The sequence below is a fragment of the Ranitomeya imitator genome, chromosome 2 (genome assembly GCF_032444005.1).
Source record: "Ranitomeya imitator isolate aRanImi1 chromosome 2, aRanImi1.pri, whole genome shotgun sequence".
Taxonomy (NCBI): Eukaryota; Metazoa; Chordata; class Amphibia; order Anura; family Dendrobatidae; genus Ranitomeya; species Ranitomeya imitator.
The window spans coordinates 453,213,527-453,232,055 of record NC_091283.1 but is presented as its reverse complement, the minus strand read 5'-3'; the positions used below and the strand labels follow the sequence as shown (position 1 = coordinate 453,232,055).

The 18,529-nt window shown below is 45.0% G+C and overlaps 1 protein-coding gene and 1 non-coding gene across 2 annotated transcripts in view; both read right to left on the bottom strand.

Moving 5' to 3' along the window:
• Positions 1–18,020, bottom strand: part of PCMTD2 (protein-L-isoaspartate (D-aspartate) O-methyltransferase domain containing 2) — a 44,795-nt gene extending 26,775 nt beyond the window's left edge. The window contains exon 1 of the mRNA XM_069751109.1: positions 17,893–18,020. The gene's annotated coding sequence lies outside the window, so the exon portion shown is untranslated. The remainder of the gene's footprint in view (positions 1–17,892) is intronic.
• On the bottom strand, positions 15,408–15,547 carry LOC138668334 (small Cajal body-specific RNA 16). The gene has a single exon (XR_011319160.1). It is a non-coding gene; the product is annotated as a small Cajal body-specific RNA 16 (non-coding RNA).
• Positions 18,021–18,529: the final 509 nt, after the last annotated feature.

The window sequence follows — 18,529 nt, the reverse complement described above, 5'->3', positions numbered from 1 at the left end:
GTCACAGACATTGTCCTGAGGAGAGAGAACCAAGGCCTCCTGGGCCAGAAGGGGGCTATTAAGATCACTCTGGCTCTTTCCTCCCGGATTTTTCTGAGAACTATCGGAATCAGACACATTGGGGGAAAGGCGTATGCCAGCTGGAAATCCCAACGGACACGAAGGGAATCCACTATGAATGGTTGGTCTGCTATCTGTAAAGATGCGAACCTTCTGACCTTCCTGTTCTTCCTCGTAGCAAACAGATCTATTGTCGGCAACCCCCACAGATTGACTATCTGATCGAATATTTGTTGGTCTAGGGACCACTCTCCCTGACGAAGGGAATGGCGACTGAGGTAGTCCGCCTCTATATTGAGTTCCCCTTTTATATGAACTGCCGACAGGGACTGAAGGTATCTCTCGGCCAGAGACAATATCTGTGCTGTAGTGGTCATCAGGGATCGAGATCTTGTCCCCCCCTGATGATTGATATAGGCTACTACAGTCATATTGTCTGATCTGATTGTATCTGTACATGCATATTCCTCAGGGATGGTAGTAAGGAAAGAAGAGCCTGATTGACTGCCGTAAGCTCTCTTAGATTTGAGGAGTTCTGGGACTCTTGAATCGACCATCGCCCTTGGGCTAGAATATCTCCCATATGGGCTCCCCAACCGAACGGGCTGGCATCTGTTGTAACTATCTTGTTCGGATTGATGGTCCAGAGAACTCCTTTTGACAAATGTACCGGATTGAGCCACCATCTCAGATCGTGAAGAGTGGCGGGTGATAATTTGAACCTTCTGCTCAGAGCACCATGAAGATCTTTTTCTGCTTGAAGAACTTCGTATTGCAGCATTCGGGTATGAACCTGAGCCCATCTCACCGCCGGTATACACGCAGTCAGAGACCCTAGTAGAGACATTGCGTCTCTTAGACTTAAGTTTGTAACTGTCCTTACTGTCGTGATCCTTTGAACGATCTTCTGCTTCTTTTCTTCTGGTAGGAAGGATGATTGATCTTCTGAGTCTAGAAGAACTCCTAGGAACATTTGACGTCTTGTGGGTTCCAGTTTTGACTTTTCCCAGTTGATTATCCATCCAAGTTCCTGTAGGGATGATATTATGGCATTTACCCTAGACACACACTGGTCAACTGAATTTCCTACTATCAAAAAATCGTCTAGATAGGGCACCACAAGGGTTTCTCTCTCCCTGATATGGGCCATTACTTCTGAAACAATCTTAGTAAAAACTCTAGGTGCCATGGACAGGCCAAATGGCATTGCCAAAAATTGAAAATGTTTAATCTGATGGTTTACCCATACTGCCATCCTGAGGAATTTCTGGTGATTTCTGTGGACTGGAAGATGGTAGTACGCGTCTTTTAGATCCAAGACCGACATGTAGCACCTAGGGAACAAAAGCTTAGTTGTTGACTTAATGGATTCCATCTTAAAAGCGTGGTACTGAAGATATTTATTTAATTTTCGCAAATTTATGATAGTCCTAAAGGACCCGTCAGGTTTAGAGATTAAGAATAACGGAGAGTAAAAACCCGACTTCTCCTGATGTTTTGGTATTTCTTCAATAACTCGCTTTGTAAGCAATTGTTGAATCTCTAATTCTAAGGCCTGTTGTTGGGCCGGAGTGTCCAGTGATGTTATCACAAAATAATCTGGGGGAGTTCTTAAAAATTCTAATTTTAATCCGGACTCAACCACCCCCATTATCCAGGCGCTAGAAGTAATCTCTTTCCATTTATCTGAGAAGAACTTTAGTCTTCCCCCTACTGGTAGGTCTGTATTATCTGTAATTACGCCTACGTCTTGAGAAAGATGAAGGGTTCTTATAGTATCCACCTTTCTTCTTTTGATCTGATGTTTCCCAGTCGCGATTATATCCCTGCTGGTCTGCCTGGAACCTTCTGAAGGGCATGCGTCTTCGGAAGGCGTTCCTAAAAGTGGGAGTAAACGTTTTAGGAAAACCCTTCTTCCTATCTTCTGCTTTTGCAAGGATGTCATCTAGCACTGGGCCAAATAGGTACTCACCCCTACATGGAATGGAGCAAAGTTTAGCTTTAGCCTGAGCATCCCCTTTCCATGTCTTTAGCCATAGTGCCCGTCTGGCTGCATTTGAAAGACCTGCCGATCTTGCGGCCAATTTCAGAGAGTCAATTGAGGCATCCGCTAGATAAGCTGCTCCTTCTCTGACTTGAGACAGGGAATTCAACAATTTATCCCTGGGTACCTTCGCTTTGATGTGTTCCTCCAGCTGAGTCACCCAGACCATGATTGATCTGGCCGTACAGGTGCATGCGATAGCCGGCTTAAAGGCTCCAGATGATGACTCCCATAGTTTTTTAAGGAGCATGTCAGCCTTCCTGTCTGAAGGATCCTTGAGGAGCCCTACATCTTCTAACGGAAGTGAGGCTGTTTTTGAAGTAGAGGCTACTGCCGCATCTATTTTCGGAACCTTCATCCACTGGGATAAAGTGTCATCTTCAAAGGGGTACCTCCTTTTTGCAGCTGAGGGTAAAAATCCTTTATCCAGCTTGTCCCACTCCCGTCTGACCAGGTCCTTAACTGAATCGACCACTGGGAAAGCTTTCCTATTCCTCTGGCTCAGCCCAGCGAACATGATCTCCTGGGTTGTTTTTGGTTCCTTACTCTCTGCGACCCCCATAGTCGCACGGACTGCCTTAATTAAGGTTTCCATACCCTCTGTAGAAAAGCAAGGTCTTCCCTCCTCATCTGAAGAGGATGCCGAAGAACTTTCCGAACATTCGCCCTCTTGTACTGAAGGGCTGGAATCGGACACCAACTCCACACTGCTTTTCTCATGCCGTCTGGTTTTAAGGGATGATTTTATCTCTTCCCTAATTACCTCCCTCAAATCCGATACTCGGAGAGGGGCCTCTTCTTCTAACATACGACATATGCATGATTGACATAATCTTTTTACATAGGCGTCAGGTAGAGGCTCTGTACATACAGCACACTGCTTATGCTTAGACTTGGGAGACCTTTTTCCCCTACAATAAAGCATAGTGTAGAAAAAACAGCTGTATCAGGCAATGGTTTACATAATACACTCACCACCACTGGAAAATGTAGAGTACCGGTTTTTGAGGGGGTGAGGTGCGACGTGACGCTGATTTGCCAGGGTCCTGCTGCCCACGTTCACCGCTATGAGAACTGTGCTCTCCTGCCTGTCGGTGTTCGGCGTCTCCTGCTGAAGACATGATGCCGCACACCGATCTCACCTGAGCGCTGCTCCTTTTGAAAGTCCCGCGCTCCTCCTCCCGGCCTCCTCCGGAAGTTGTTTACACTACTTCCGGGTCATAAGCGCCGACCTGCTCCCGCAGCGTCGCGCGCGTGTGGACGACCCAGGGCGGCGTGCCTTCCCCCGGGAACGCCACTTCTATCGCTCGGCCATGCCGCTCCTTGCCAGACGAGGGGGGGAAGCTGGAAACAGGACTTCCCCCGACGCTGCTTCCGGGCCCCCGACTCTGCCGTTCTCCCCGGACACCGCACAGAGGCTTGGCGGACCCGGGTAAGACGAAACGACCTGTAGGCTCCCGCCGTCCGGACAGGAACCCAAACTGGAGGGCGAGGGGGACCGCCCCTTTTTAACCTGTAGGTTCCTGTCCGGAAGGTGGGCGGATCCCCTCTCTCGTGGGTGCTGTCGTGGCGATAGGAAAAAAATATATATATTTATTTCCATTACGGTTAGGGTTGGGGCTAGAGTTTGGATTACGTTTACGGTTGGGTTAGGGGTGTGTCGGGGTTAGGGGTATGGTTAGAGGTGTGGTTAGGGTTGGGATTAGTCTTAGGGGTGTGTTGGGGTTAGGGTTGGAGTTAGAATTGGGAGGTTTCCACTGTTTAGGCACACCAGGGGCTCTGCATACGCAACATGACGTCCGATATCAATCCATACAATTCTGCGTTGAAAAAATTTAAAACGGTGCTCCTTCCCTTAAGAGCTCTGCCGTTCACCCAAACAGTGGTTTACCCCCATATATGGGGTATCAGCGTACTCAGGACAAATTGGACAACAACTTTTGGGCTCCAATTTCTCCCGTTACCCTTGGGAAAATACAAAACTGGGGGCAAAAAAATCATTTTTGTGGAAAAAAATTTTTTTTTTTTTTTTTTTACGCCTCTGCATTATAAAACAAATTGGATCAGAAGCAAATTTTTTGTGAAAAAGTTAAATGTTCATTTTTTTAACCCCTTCATGACCTTGGGATTTTTCATTTTTCCGTGTTCGTTTTTCACTCCCCTCCTTCCCAGAGCCATAACTTTTTTATTTTTAAGTCAATTTGGCCATGTGAGGGCTTATTTTTTGCGGGACGAGTTGTACTTTTGAACGACATCATTGGTTTTAGCATGTCGTGTACTAGAAAACGGGAAAAAAATTCCAAGTGCGGTGAAATTGCAAAAAAAGTGCAATCCCACACTTGTTTTTTGTTTGGCTTTTTTGCTAGGTTCACTAAATGCTAAAACTGACCTGCCATTATGATTCTCCAGGTCAGTACGAGTTCATAGACACCTAACATGACTAGGTTATTTTTTATCTAAGTGGTGAAAAAAAATTCCAAACTTTGCTAAAAAGAAAAAAAAAAAAAAAAAAAAAAAAAATTAAAATTGCGCCATTTTCCGATACTCATAGCGTCTCCATTTTTCGTGATCTGGGGTCGGTTTGGGCTTATTTTTTGCGTGCCGAGATGACGTTTTTAATGATAGCATTTTGGTGTAGATACGTTCTTTTGATCGCCCGTTATTGCATTTTAATGCAATGTCGCGGCGACCAAAAAAACGTAATTGTGGCGTTTCGCATTTTTTTCTCGCTACGCCATTTAGTGATCAGGTTAATGCTTTTTTTTAATTGATAGATCGGGCGATTCTGAGCGCGGCGATACCAAATACGTGTAGTTTTGATTTTTTTTTTATTCATTTATTTTGATTGGGGCGAAAGGGGGGTGATTTAAACTTTTATATATTTTTTTTTTTTTTCACTTTTTTTTTTTTCACTTTTGCCATGCTTCAATAGCCTCCATGGGAGGCTAGAAGCAGGCACAACCCGATCGCCTCTGCTACATAGCAGCGATCATCAGATCGCTGCTATGTAGCAGAATTGCAGGTGTGCTGTGAGCGCCGACCACAGGGTGGCGCTCACAGCTGCCGGGGATCAGTAACCATAGAGGTCTCAAAGACCTCTATGGTTACTATTCTGAAGCATCGCCGACCTCCGATCATGTGACGGGGGTCGGCGATGCGATCATTTCCGGCTGGAAGTGGTAGTTAAATGCCGCTGTCTGCATTTGACAGCGGCATTTAACTAGTTAATAGGTGCGGGCAGATCGCGATTCTGCCCGCGCCTATTACAGGCACATTATGAGTATAATTGGTCTGCACTCTTATTCAGCCTACATTGGGACCGGCCCTTGTTACATAATATGGGGAGGCTTCTGATTACACTTTTACCATGGACCGATGGCCTAGATTACACAGGGTCACCGCCGTACACCCTCACGCAGGCGCACTAGCTATATGCTCCTGACAGCGGCTTTAGTACCTTGAGTCCGACGCCGATGTCTACCACGCATGCGCCCGACTTGCCGACAGAAGACACAGTTTCTCTGCACAGGGCTTACTACGCACGCGCCCCACTTGCCGGCCGGCTTCGGGTACAGCGTCCTTAGCAACAGGGACGCTTGCGCACTGACTAGCGTTCATGTCATTTCCGGGGGCGGGACTATCCTGGCTGCAGCGCTAACTCAGGGGGATATATAAAGGGCCCACATTTGGCTATCAGTGCACACAGCTACAGCGGGCCGCGGGAGCGCAGCTTTTCCAGACCGACATACCAGGTATATACCCTACACTATATACATATGGGCTCTGCATCGGTGTAAGACTATTGTTCCTTCACACACTGCATCCTTTATTCATTAGGTGCGACATTTGTGGCATATCCTCTATACACTAACGCTCTATACTATCCAGCTAGGTAAACCATTATTCCATTTTTCGTTTATCCTAATAATCTAGCCTGATCTAATATTTACGCTATTTTCTACAGCATACGGACTCTATATTATGTTCTCTACCCTTTTGGGTGTACTCTCATACCACACATCACTCCATCAAAGGTAAATCTCATTGTGCTCTCTCCCCACATAAGTGTGCTTTGAGATGTCGGAGGTAGACACGATTTGATAGTGGTGTGATTCCTTTACTTTGGGTTTTGGGGTTACTTACTTGGGGTTCCTCTACCTATTGTGTACTATATATATGTTATGTGGACTTTTGTATTTATGTCTGTTATTTATGTGACCTTGTATATATATGGCATGTTTTTTCTTTTTCTTTCCGCAGCGATATATGAGTAAGGACCCGGAGGGTCCGAAACGTCATTTTTGTTTACGCTTTGATTTTGGACTTTGTATAGTGATGCTATGTTAGTGTTGTACACAATAAATTGTTCAATTTTTGCATGTTATTCCACTTGTGAGTGCGGTATAATCTTTCATTACTATTACGGGCACATGTCAGCTGTTCAAAACAGCTGACATGTCCCGGCTTTGATGCGGGCTCACCGCGGAGCCCTGCATCAAAGCAGGGGATCTGACCTCGGACGTACTATCCCGTCCGAGGTCAGAAAGGGGTTAAACATTCCAAAAATTCCTGTGAAACCTGAAGGGTTAATAAATTTTTTGAATGTGGTTTTGAGCACCCTGAGGGGTGCAATTTTTAGAATGGTGTCACACAAATAAACTCTAGTAATGTCAAGGAAATTTTACCACTATCATGAAGTACAATATGTCATGAGTAGGGTTGAGCGACCTTGACTTTTTTAGGGTCGAGCCGGGTTTCACGAAACCCGACTATCTCAAAAGTCGAGTCGAGTGAAATCGGCCGATTATGGCGAAAAGTCGAGGATCGACCGAAACACGAAACCCAATGCAAATCCAATGGGAATTTTTTTTTTTTTTCTCTCTCTCTCTCTCTTTCCCTCTCTCTCCCCTCCGTCCGTCCCTGAACTGAAAAGCTGGTGTTACACAGTGCAAATCGCTACAGCGCACAAGCGACAACATGGCGATAGGCGTCCACGCCCCTAAGACCTATGTCATCTCTCTGCCCACGCCCCTTCATTGGCTGAAAAAAATGGCGCCAAGCGCGTCATACGAAACGCGACTTTGGCGCGAAAGTCGCGTACCGCATGGCCGACCCCACACAGGGATCGGGTCGGGTTTCATGAAACCCGACTTTGCCAAAAGTCGGCGACTTTTGAAAATGAACGATCCGTTTCGCTCAACCCTAGTCATGAGAAAACAGTGTCAGAATCACCAGGATCCAGAGTTATAACCTCATAAAGGGACAGTGGTCAGAATTGTAAAACTTGGCCCGGTCATTAACGTGTAAACCACCCTTGGGGGCAAAGGGGTTAAAACTTAAAATTCTTATGCCCTTAAACTAGATATTTATATCACACAAAATATAGTCATGGCCAAAAGCATTGCCACCCTTGAAATTGTTCTTGAAATTAAATTATTTCTCTCCAAATATTATTGCAATAACACATTTTATTTAACACGTTTATTTCCTTTGTGTGTATTGGAACAAAAAAATAAAATAAAAAAAATTGCACATTATTTCACACAAAACACAAAGAAGGGTCGGACAAAAATGTTACCATCCTCAATTTAATATTTGGTTGCACACCCTTTGGAATAAATAACTGCAATCAATTCCTATAACCATCAACAAGCTTCTTACACCTCTCAACTGGAATTTTAGACCACTTCTTTTGCAAACTGTTCTAGGTCTCTCATATTTCAAAGATGCCCTCTACCAACAGCAATTTTAAAGATCTCTCCATAGGTGTTCAATGGGATTTAGATCCGGACTCATTGCTGGTCACTTCACTTTTTTTCAATCCATTCCTGGGTGCTTCTTGAAGTATGTTTGGGGTAATTTTCCTGCTGAAAGACCAATGACCCAGGACACAAACCCAGCTTTTGCCACTGTGCACCGCTCTGCTTTCCAGCCGCTGGGCTTACACAGGGCAGAGAAGCAGAGCGCCGAGGGACAGACAGCGGAAGGTAAGTATGTAGTGTTTGTTTTTTTTAACTTTTACGCTGGTAACCAGGGTAAACATCGGGTTACTAAGCGCGGCCCTGCGCTTAGTAACCCGATGTTTACCCTGGTTACCAGTGAAGACATCGCTGAATCGGCGTCACACACGCCGATTCAGCGATGTCAGCAGGAAGTCCAGCGACGAAATAAAGTGCTGGACTTTCTGCAGCGACCAACGACATCACAGCAGGATCCAGATCGCTGCTGTGTGTCAAACTGAACGATATCGCTAGCCAGGACGCTGCAACGTCACGGATCGCTAGCGATATCATTTAGCGTGACGGTACCTTTAGTGTGGCAGACACACAATGCAAAGATTGTGTCAACTTATACACTCTATTTAATCTGGCGTAATGTGTGATTTTCATATTGCCCACACCGGTTACTTACTACAGGTACGTAACGTCACATACTTGACAATATTGTGTGGCCCATTTGGGGGGTTTTGTGTGAAAGTATATCCAATTTACCTTTTTTTCCAGTTTTTATTGTGTTGTTCTTTTACACACAAAGAAAATAAACAGCTGTATAATAAAGCATATATAAATGCAATCATTTTCTGGTAAAAATACCGTATATACTTGAGTATATGCCGAGTCACCTAATTTTACCACCAAAAAAATGGGAAAACTTATTGACTCAAGTACAGGTCCTTCTCAAAAAATTAGCATATAGTGTTAAATTTCATTATTTACCATAATGTAATGATTACAATTAAACTTTCATATATTATAGATTCATTATCCACCAACTGAAATTTGTCAGGTCTTTTATTGTTTTAATACTGATGATTTTGGCATACAACTCCTGATAACCCAAAAAACCTGTCTCAATAAATTAGCATATCAAGAAAAGGTTCTCTAAACGACCTATTACCCTAATCTTCTGAATCAACTAATTAACTCTAAACACATGCAAAAGATACCTGAGGCTTTTATAAACTCCCTGCCTGGTTCATTACTCAAAACCCCCATCATGGGTAAGACTAGCGACCTGACAGATGTCAAGAAGGCCATCATTGACACCCTCAAGCAAGAGGGTAAGACCCAGAAAGAAATTTCTCAACAAATAGGCTGTTCCCAGAGTGCTGTATCAAGGCACCTCAATGGTAAGTCTGTTGGAAGGAAACAATGTGGCAGAAAACGCTGTACAACGAGAAGAGGAGACCGGACCCTGAGGAAGATTGTGGAGAAGGACCGATTCCAGACCTTGGGGAACCTGAGGAAGCAGTGGACTGAGTCTGGTGTGGAAACATCCAGAGCCACCGTGCACAGGCGTGTGCAGGAATTGGGCTACAGGTGCCGCATTCCCCAGGTAAAGCCACTTTTGAGCTACAGAGAAGCAGCACTGGACTGTTGCTAAGTAGTCCCAAGTACTTTTTTCTGATGAAAGCAAATTTTGCATGTCATTCGGAAATCAAGGTGCCAGAGTCTGGAGGAAGACTGGGGAGAAGGAAATGCCAAAATGCCTGAAGTCCAGTGTCAAGTACCCACAGTCAGTGATGGTGTGGGGTGCCATGTCAGCTGCTGGTGTTGGTCCACTGTGTTTCATCAAGGGCAGGGTCAATGCAGCTAGCTATCAGGAGATTTTGGAGCACTTCATGCTTCCATCGGCTGAAATGCTTTATGGAGATGAAGATTTCATTTTTCAGCACGACCTGGCACCTGCTCACAGTGCCAAAACCACTGGTAAATGGTTTACTGACCATGGTATTACTGTGCTCAATTGGCCTGCCAACTCTCCTGACCTAAACCCCATAGAGAATCTGTGGGATATTGTGAAGAGAAAGTTGAGAGACGCAAGACCCAACACTCTGGATGAGCTTAAGGCCGCTATTGAAGCATCCTGGGCCTCCATAACATCTCAGCAGTGTCACAGGCTGATTGCCTCCATGCCACGCCGCATTGAAGCAGTCATTTCTGCCAAAGGATTCCCGACCAAGTATTGAGTGCATAACTGAACATTATTATTTGATGTTTTTTTTGTTTGTTATTAAAAAACACTTTTATTTGATTGGATGGGTGAAATATGCTAATTTATTGAGACAGGTTTTTTGGGTTATCAGGAGTTGTATGCCAAAATCATCAGTATTAAAACAATAAAAGACCTGACAAATTTCAGTTGGTGGATAATGAATCTATAATATATGAAAGTTTAATTGTAATCATTACATTATGGTAAATAATGAAATTTAACACTATATGCTAATTTTTTGAGAAGGACCTGTATAAGCCAGGTATGAATTGTCCCTTTATCCCAGTCTGCACGGCCCCCCTCATCCCCATCCCGGTATGCATGGCCCCTCCTTGCTTTTTTGTGGATTGAGCTGAAGCTTTTATTGGGTACATTTTACATACTGTAACATTTGGGATCACATTTAACTTGCTCTCTACTTTGAGCTCTTACATAGGGGTTTTTCTTCTAAATCTCTGAATGACGCGATTGAGATGAAAAGCCTATGGGAACCATTCACTATAATAGGGCAGCAGAGTTACTCTGGACTCTGTTCAGTGGTGTCCTTTTCAGATGTCCATAAAACTGCACAATTATAGGGAATCTTCTGCATGGGGTCTCATCTCAATCACATCTCAGATATTAAGGCCGGCGTCACACTTGGCGTAAGACAATACGGCCGTAATACGCTGAAAAGTCCCCAAAAAAGTGGTCCGTAGCTCCTCCATAGGCAGGGTGTGTCAGCGTATTTTGCGCATGGCATCCTCCGTATGTAATCCCTATAGCATCCGTACTGCGTGTTTTTCTCGCAGGCTTGCAAAACCAACACACGGCTATACAAGGGATCCATGTGTTAAATATATATATATATATATCTATCTCTATCATTAGATACATATATATATTATTACTTCATACAGCGCTAGATAGCTTTGAAGTCGGTAACATACATACAGTAAACCATCTCATATCACCTAATGATAGTAGTGTGTATCTGCAAAATTTGGCCGTTCTAGCTCTTAAAATAATGGGATAAATGGCGGAAAAAATTGGCGTGGGCTCCCGCGCAATTTTCTCCGCCAGAGTAGTAAAGCCAGTGACTGAGGGCAGATATTAATAGCCTGGAGAGGGTCCATGGTTATTGGCCCCCCTGTTATGTTTGCTAATGACAGGTGTTATGAAGGCAATCCAGAAACACAGTGTGCTTAGCGATCAGAGCGCACACAGTGATCTGACAAATACCCAAAAATACAAGAACGAGCTCTGAGACGTAGAAACTCTGTAGACTGCACACCTGATCCTATCCTAAACACAACTAAAAGCGGCTGTGGATTGCGCCTAACAACTACCTAGGCAACTCGGCACAGCCTAAGAAACTAGCTAGCCTGAAGATAGAAAAATAGGCCTGACTTGCCCCAGAGAAATTCCCCAAAGGAAAAGGCAGCCCCCCACATATAATGACTGTGAGTAAGATGAAAAGACAAAACGTAGGGATGAAATAGATTCAGCAAAGTGGGGCCCGATATTCTAGGACAGAGCGAGGACAGTAAAGCGAACTTTGCAGTCTACAAAAAACCCTAAAGCAAAACCACGCAAGGGGGGCAAAAAAAAACCACCGTGCCGAACTAACGGCACGGCGGTACACCCTTTGCGTCTCAGAGCTTCCAGCAAAACAAAAGACAAGCTGGACAGAAAAAAAGCAACAAAAAAGCAAAAAGCACTTAGCTATACAGAGCAGCAGGTCACAGGAACAATCAGGAGAAGCTCAGATCCAACACTGAAACATTGACAAGGAGCAAGGATAGCAGCATCAGGCGGAGTTAAGTAATGAAGCAGTTAACGAGCTCACCAGAACACCTGAGGGAGGAAGCTCAGAAGCTGCAGTACCACTTGTGACCACAGGAGTGAATTCAGCCACAGAATTCACAACACCCCCCCATGGTTATGAGGCGCCCTCTGCTGGTTGTCCTCATATGAACTCGAGCCTGGGAGCTTTCTAGGAAAGTTCCCACGATCTAGGAACAACCAGCAGAGGGCGCCTCACCGCAAATGAAGGTAAATATAGGTCATTGACCTACTTTACCTTCATTCCCCGGGGTTTTGCAGCCACGAACAACGTTGCATTAGCAAAGCTCGTGGCTGCAAAATATTTTAACCCCTTCAGATGGATTTACATCGTTGGACGTTACAGATCTTCAGAAGGTAAGGATATTGTTGGTTTATTTTTTTTTTGTTACAGAACGAGGGTCTTCAGTGAATGGATTGGGCGTAGAATAAATTATTACAACAACCTTTGTGTTTATTTCATTAGAATAATTTTTTATAATGTGTTTGTGTTTTTTTAACCCTTTACTACTATTGGATTAATAATGGATAGGTGTCATAATTGACGCCTCTCCATTATTAATTTGGCTTAATGTCACCTTACAATAGCAAGGTGGCATTAACCCTTCATTACCCCATATCCCACCGCTACACGGGAATGGGAAGAGAGTGGCCAAGTGCCAGAATAGGCACATCTTCCAGATGTGCCTTTTCTGGGGTGGCTGGGGGCAGGTGTTTTTAGCCGGGGGGGGGGCAATAACCGTGGACCCTCTCCAGGCTATTAATATCTGCCCTCAGTCACTGGCTTTACTACTCTGGCGGAGAAAATTGCGCGGGAGCCCACGCCAATTTTTTCCGCCATTTAGCCCTTTAATTTAATAGCTAGAAGGGCCAAATTTTGCATATACACACTACTAACATTAGTAGTGTGGAATATGCAAAAAAAAAGGTGATATGAGATGGTTTACTGTATGTAAACCATGTCTCATATCATGTCGGGTTTAGGAAGGAGATAGCAAAAGCCGGCAATTGAATTACCGGCTTTAAAGCTATATAGCACTGTATGAAGTAATAATATATATATATATATATATATATATATATATATATATATATATATATATATATATATATATATATATATATATATATATATATATATATATGTGTCTCACTGACATATATATATATATACCTATTCTATGTGTACACATTTATTCTACCTATTCTACTGTAAGCTGTCAGTGTGATTTTACTGTACACCGCACTGAATTGCCGGCTTTTCTCTCTAACACCGCTGCGTATTTCTCGCAAGTCACACTGCTGGTCCGTGTGTAATCCGTATTTTTGGGGCTTCCATAGACTTTCATTGGCTTTTTTTTGCGCAATACGGTGACAAACGCAGCATCCTGCGATTTTCTACGGCCGTAGAAAGCCGTATAATACTGATCAGTAAAATACGGCAGATAGGAGAAGGGGCCTTGAGAATAATTGTGCCGTTTGTTTGGCGAGTTTTACGGACGTATTTTCTGCACTCATACGTCCGTAAAACTCGCAAGTGTGACGGCGGCCTAACAAGGAAACCCAGGTGTAGAGCCCAAAATAAATATGAACCGAGTATTAGGCTGTGTGCACACGTTGCGCTTTTTTCCGCGTTTTTTCCCGATAAAAACGCTATAAGACAGCAAAAAAAAACGCATACAATAAGCATCCCATCATTTAGAATGAATTCTGCATGTTTTGTGCACATGATGCGTCTTTTTCCGCGAAAAAAAACGCATCGCGGTAAAAACCGCAGCATGTTCATTAATTTTGCGGGGTTTTGGCGGATTTCCCACTACAAAATGCATTGGGAAGTGTCCGGAAAAAAACACGGCAAAAACGCATCAAAACCGCGTCAAAAACGCATGCAATTTTCTTGCAGAAAATGTCTGGTTTTTCTCAGGAATTTTCTGCGAGAAATCCTGAACTTGTGCACATAGCCTTAGGCCATGTTCACACTATGCGGTTTTTACTGCGGAACCGCGGCGATTTTGCCGCTGCGGGTCCGCAGCTGTTTTCCATGCAGGGTACAGTACAATGTACCCTATGGAAAACAGGAACCGCAGTGCACATGATGCGGAAAAACCCGAAAAAAAACGCGCAGAATTGCTGCAGAAAAAAAAGAAGGACCATGTCACTTCTTTGTGCAGAATCGCAGCGATTCTGCTCACATAGAAATGCATTGATCCGCTTACTTCCCGCATGGGGCTGTGCCCACCATGTGGGAAGTAATGCGGATAATGTGCGGGTTATACCCGGGGTGGAGGAGAGGAGACTCTCCTCCAGGCCCCGGGAACCATATTTGTATTAAAAAAAAAAAAAAAAGAATTAAAATAAAAAATCATGTATACTCACCCTCGGAAGTCTCAGCGCTGCACGCGGCCGTCCGGTCTCAGGTTTGCTATGCGACCAGGACCTTCGGTGACGTCGCGGTCACATGACCGTGACGTCACCGAATGTCCTGGTCGCACAGCATCTTTGGAACCGGACCGCCGCCTGCAGCGCCGAGGAGATCGGGACGTCGGAGGGTGAGTATGTCATCATGATTTTATTATTTTTAACACTACTATTGATGCTGCATATTGCTGCATATGCAGCATCAATAGTAGGGGTCAATCCCGCAGCGGAACCCGCAGGACAAAACATGATAAATCTGCAGGGATAACCGCTGCGGGTTTGCCCTGCAGATTTATCAAATCCGCTGCGGGAAAACCCGCAGTATAAAAAAGGAGCGTGTGAATGTGGCCTTACAGTGATCTTTGAGACGCAGTTTGAAGAAATCAACAGCAGCTCAAGAATTTTTTTTTCTGGAATATAGGAGAGATATAGATTAACACCTTAAATCCTACTGTGCATTTTATTATCACAGCTGCCTCCCTCTAAGTCCTAGAGAGGGAAACAAAACAATCAAGGCCTACAAACTTTGGAAGGCCTTATTTCTAGTCACTGAGGGTTTTTTTTTTTTTGCTAAAACATGCTATGCTATAAAGACAAGTGAAAAACTGATCCCATAACGTTGAATGGAAGAGTCCCCATTTTTCTAGCTATGGTAATCACTTACCACTGTACCTCACATCCTTCAACAAGCCAGATAAGGAAAAGCATGGATGGTAAATACTCTCTCACTCAAGCTAAGGCAAAGTCTATAGCACTAAAGGAAACAGGACCTACAGCTGAATCAGTGTCTCAAATGTCACCCAATCACAGGAGTGAGAATGCCAGGCTGGAGCACACCTTTAAAGGCCAGGATTTGGCATTCTACATATTTACCAGTTTTAGGAGTAGAACCACCAGTACATGCCAGTGACCATAAAGATGATTAGAGCTTTCCCCATTTTGTGTCCCATATATAGAGGCAGTGAATAGATAACCATAGACTAGAGAAGATTTCAAGGACTTCTGAAAACTAACCAAAAGCTAAGCTGGGCAGAACATATTAAGCAAGCCCTGCAGCGCCACCAACAACTGTCTGCAGTATCATACATGGGCATGAGACACTAGGAGATGCCCACACCTGTTACTGCCCAGGACTCACCTGGGGGATTCCTCTAGGTCAGAGCGAGGCTGTCAGGTACATCAACCAGAAGCTGAAGCCCAGACCACTCAAGAATTGTCTTTTTTTGTTGTTGTTGACACCATTCTTTGTGCGGTGTAAGCAATTAAATGACTGTATTCTCCGGGTCGGTGTGATTACAGCGATACCAGATAGATAGATAGATAGATAGAGAATATACATACATAAAACGACTTTTTAACCCCGGTCACGCGACGTCATCGCAGGTCCTATGCTCAATGCATTCTTAGGAACGGAGGCTGCCCCTTGCAATGCTGTGAGCCAGGGGCCGTCAGAGGGTGAGTATATCCATATTTTTTATTTTTGTTCTTTATTTTTTACATGAATATGGATCCCAGGGCCTGAAGGAGAGTTTAGATTTGGCTGCTGTTACACACTAAAAATATTTTGAGAGCTATAATTTCCATTTCTGCACTCATGGGAAGAGTTGACGTTTCTATTAGTATTATTTTTGGGCACATAACATTTTTTGATCGCTTTCTATTTCGATTTTTACAAGGCAGAATGAACAAAAAACAGCAATTCGTGAAGTTTTTTTTTTTATTATGCTGTTCACTGTATGGTCATAAGGCAGCTTTATTCTTCAGCTCAGTACGATTACAGTAATAGAACATTATTTTTTTTCATAATTTGCTTATTTTACACAAGGAAAACTTTTATGGTAAAAAAAAAAAAAAAGCGCATTGCTTTATTCTGAGCACCATTTCCATTGACGGAGCTGTACAGTGCTCCCAGGGAGGAGGGGGGACACTGCAGAAAGTTGTACAGTGGCCCCTGGGAGGAAGAGGGGACATACTGCAGAAAACAACTGTGCAGTACCCCCTGGGAGGAGGGGGGACACACTGTGGAAAAAAAAACTGTGAAGTACCCCCTGGGAGGAGGGGGGGACACACTGCAGAAAACAACTGTACAGTACCCCCTGGGAGGAGGGGGGGACACACTGCAGAAAACAACTGTACAGTACCCCCTGGGAGGAGGGGGGGACACACTGCAGAAAACAACTGTGCAGTACCCCCTGGGAGGAGGGGGGGACACACTGCGGGAAAAAAAAAAACTGTGCAGTGCCCCCTGGGAGGAGGGGGGACACACTGCGGAAAACATCTGTACAGTACCCCCTGGGAGGAGAGGGGACACTGTGGAAAAAAACTGTGAAGTACCCCCTGGGAGGAGGGGGGGACACACTGCAGAAAACAACTGTGAAGTACCCCCTGGGAGGAGGGGGGGACACACTGCAGAAAACAACTGTACAGTACCCCCTGGGAGGAGGGGGGGACACACTGCAGAAAACAACTGTACAGTACCCCCTGGGAGGAGGGGGGGACACACTGCAGAAAACAACTGTACAGTACCCCCTGGGAGGAGGGGGGGACACACTGCAGAAAACAACTGTGCAGTACCCCCTGGGAGGAGGGGGGACACACTGTGGAAAAAAACTGTGCAGTACCCCCTGGGAGGAGGGGGGACACACTGTGGAAAAAAACTGTGCAGTACCCCCTGGGAGGAGGGGGGACACACTGTGGAAAAAAAACTGTGAAGTACCCCCTGGGAGGAGGGGGGGACACACTGCAGAAAACAACTGTACAGTACCCCCTGGAAGAGGGGACACGCTGCAGAAGACAACTGTGCAGTACCCCCTGGGAGGAATAAGGCTATGTGCACACGTAGAAAGCTCCTCTGCTGATTTTTCCGCAGTGGATTTGATAAATCCACAGGGCAAAACCGCTGCGGTTTTTCCTGCGGATTTATCGCGGATTCCGCTGTTTTTACATCTGCAGTTTTCTATTGGAGCAGGTGTAAAAACGCTGCGGATTCCGCACAAATAAGTGACATGCTGCGGAAAATAAAACGCTGCGTTTCCGCGTGTTTTTTTCCGCAGCATGTGCACTGCGGATTTTGTTTCCCATGGGTTTACATTGTACTGTAAACTCATGAGAAACTGCTGCGGATCCGCATCGTGTGCACATACCCTAAGGCAAACAAGTGAACTGCACCCCCACACCACAGGTTATAGAAATCACAATAAAAAAATAAAGCTCCCCCTGCAGGACACAATGGGAATAACAAGTCATTTCGAGCAGTAAATGCTGACCCCGTGCAATGTCTCATCGGGGGAGGGGGGGCCTGCAGGAAAGAAGAGAACTACAAATCCGCCCCCACCACTAAAAGGAAATACGTAGACACCAAAAAACAAAAGCCCGCCTCCCCCCCGGGACACAAGTAGGATTACGTTTGCTAGAGACAGTAGCTACAAATACGAAGTACTGCACTGCGCCCCCTGCAGGACACAAGTCCTGACTGCCTGCAGGACAATACATATGGCATGCGTCTCTCAGAGTTTAGCACTATACCGTCCCCGGACGGCTCGGCGTCTTACCCCGGTGGAGCTCGGTGAGAGGCCGCGTTTGCCGTCGGTGCTCCGTAGCGGCGCGTCCCCTCACGCTCGCTCACCTCCTGCTGTAAACACACAAGCAGCTGACCACCCGTGACGTCACCAGACAAGGTAATAAAGTGGGCGTTATTAGTCCGTAACCCCGCCCAACAAAAGCACAGGCTCGCTTTTTTTTTTTTTTTACTGCTCATGCGCCGCCTGAGTCCTGTGCCAGTCACGTGGTGCAGGCCGGCAGAGGGCGGGAAATTATTTTCTTCTCTTAGCGTGCTTCCAAATCATGAAGACGACGCTGAGGAGAGACAAGGAGCCCCTCTGAGAACGCACAGGAGACCTCGGCCATCAGCTCTTTGTTTGTTCTCTAAAGACAGTGAGGAACCTCACATATCAGTGAGACCCAGCAAAGTGTTGTAGTGACCGGTGTTAAAATATCACGTTTGACACATTTTGCCTTTTGACAAGGGGTTGGTCTGCAAACAAAAAGACATGGGCAATCTAATTATGACCCTGTTCAAAAAGCTCATTTTACTAAATATATAATGCAAAGCTTTATAGGTGATTTGGTATGTAACTATACTTGTTAACTTTGGAGAGACAGATTTAAGACATGCTAAAGAGGACAGCA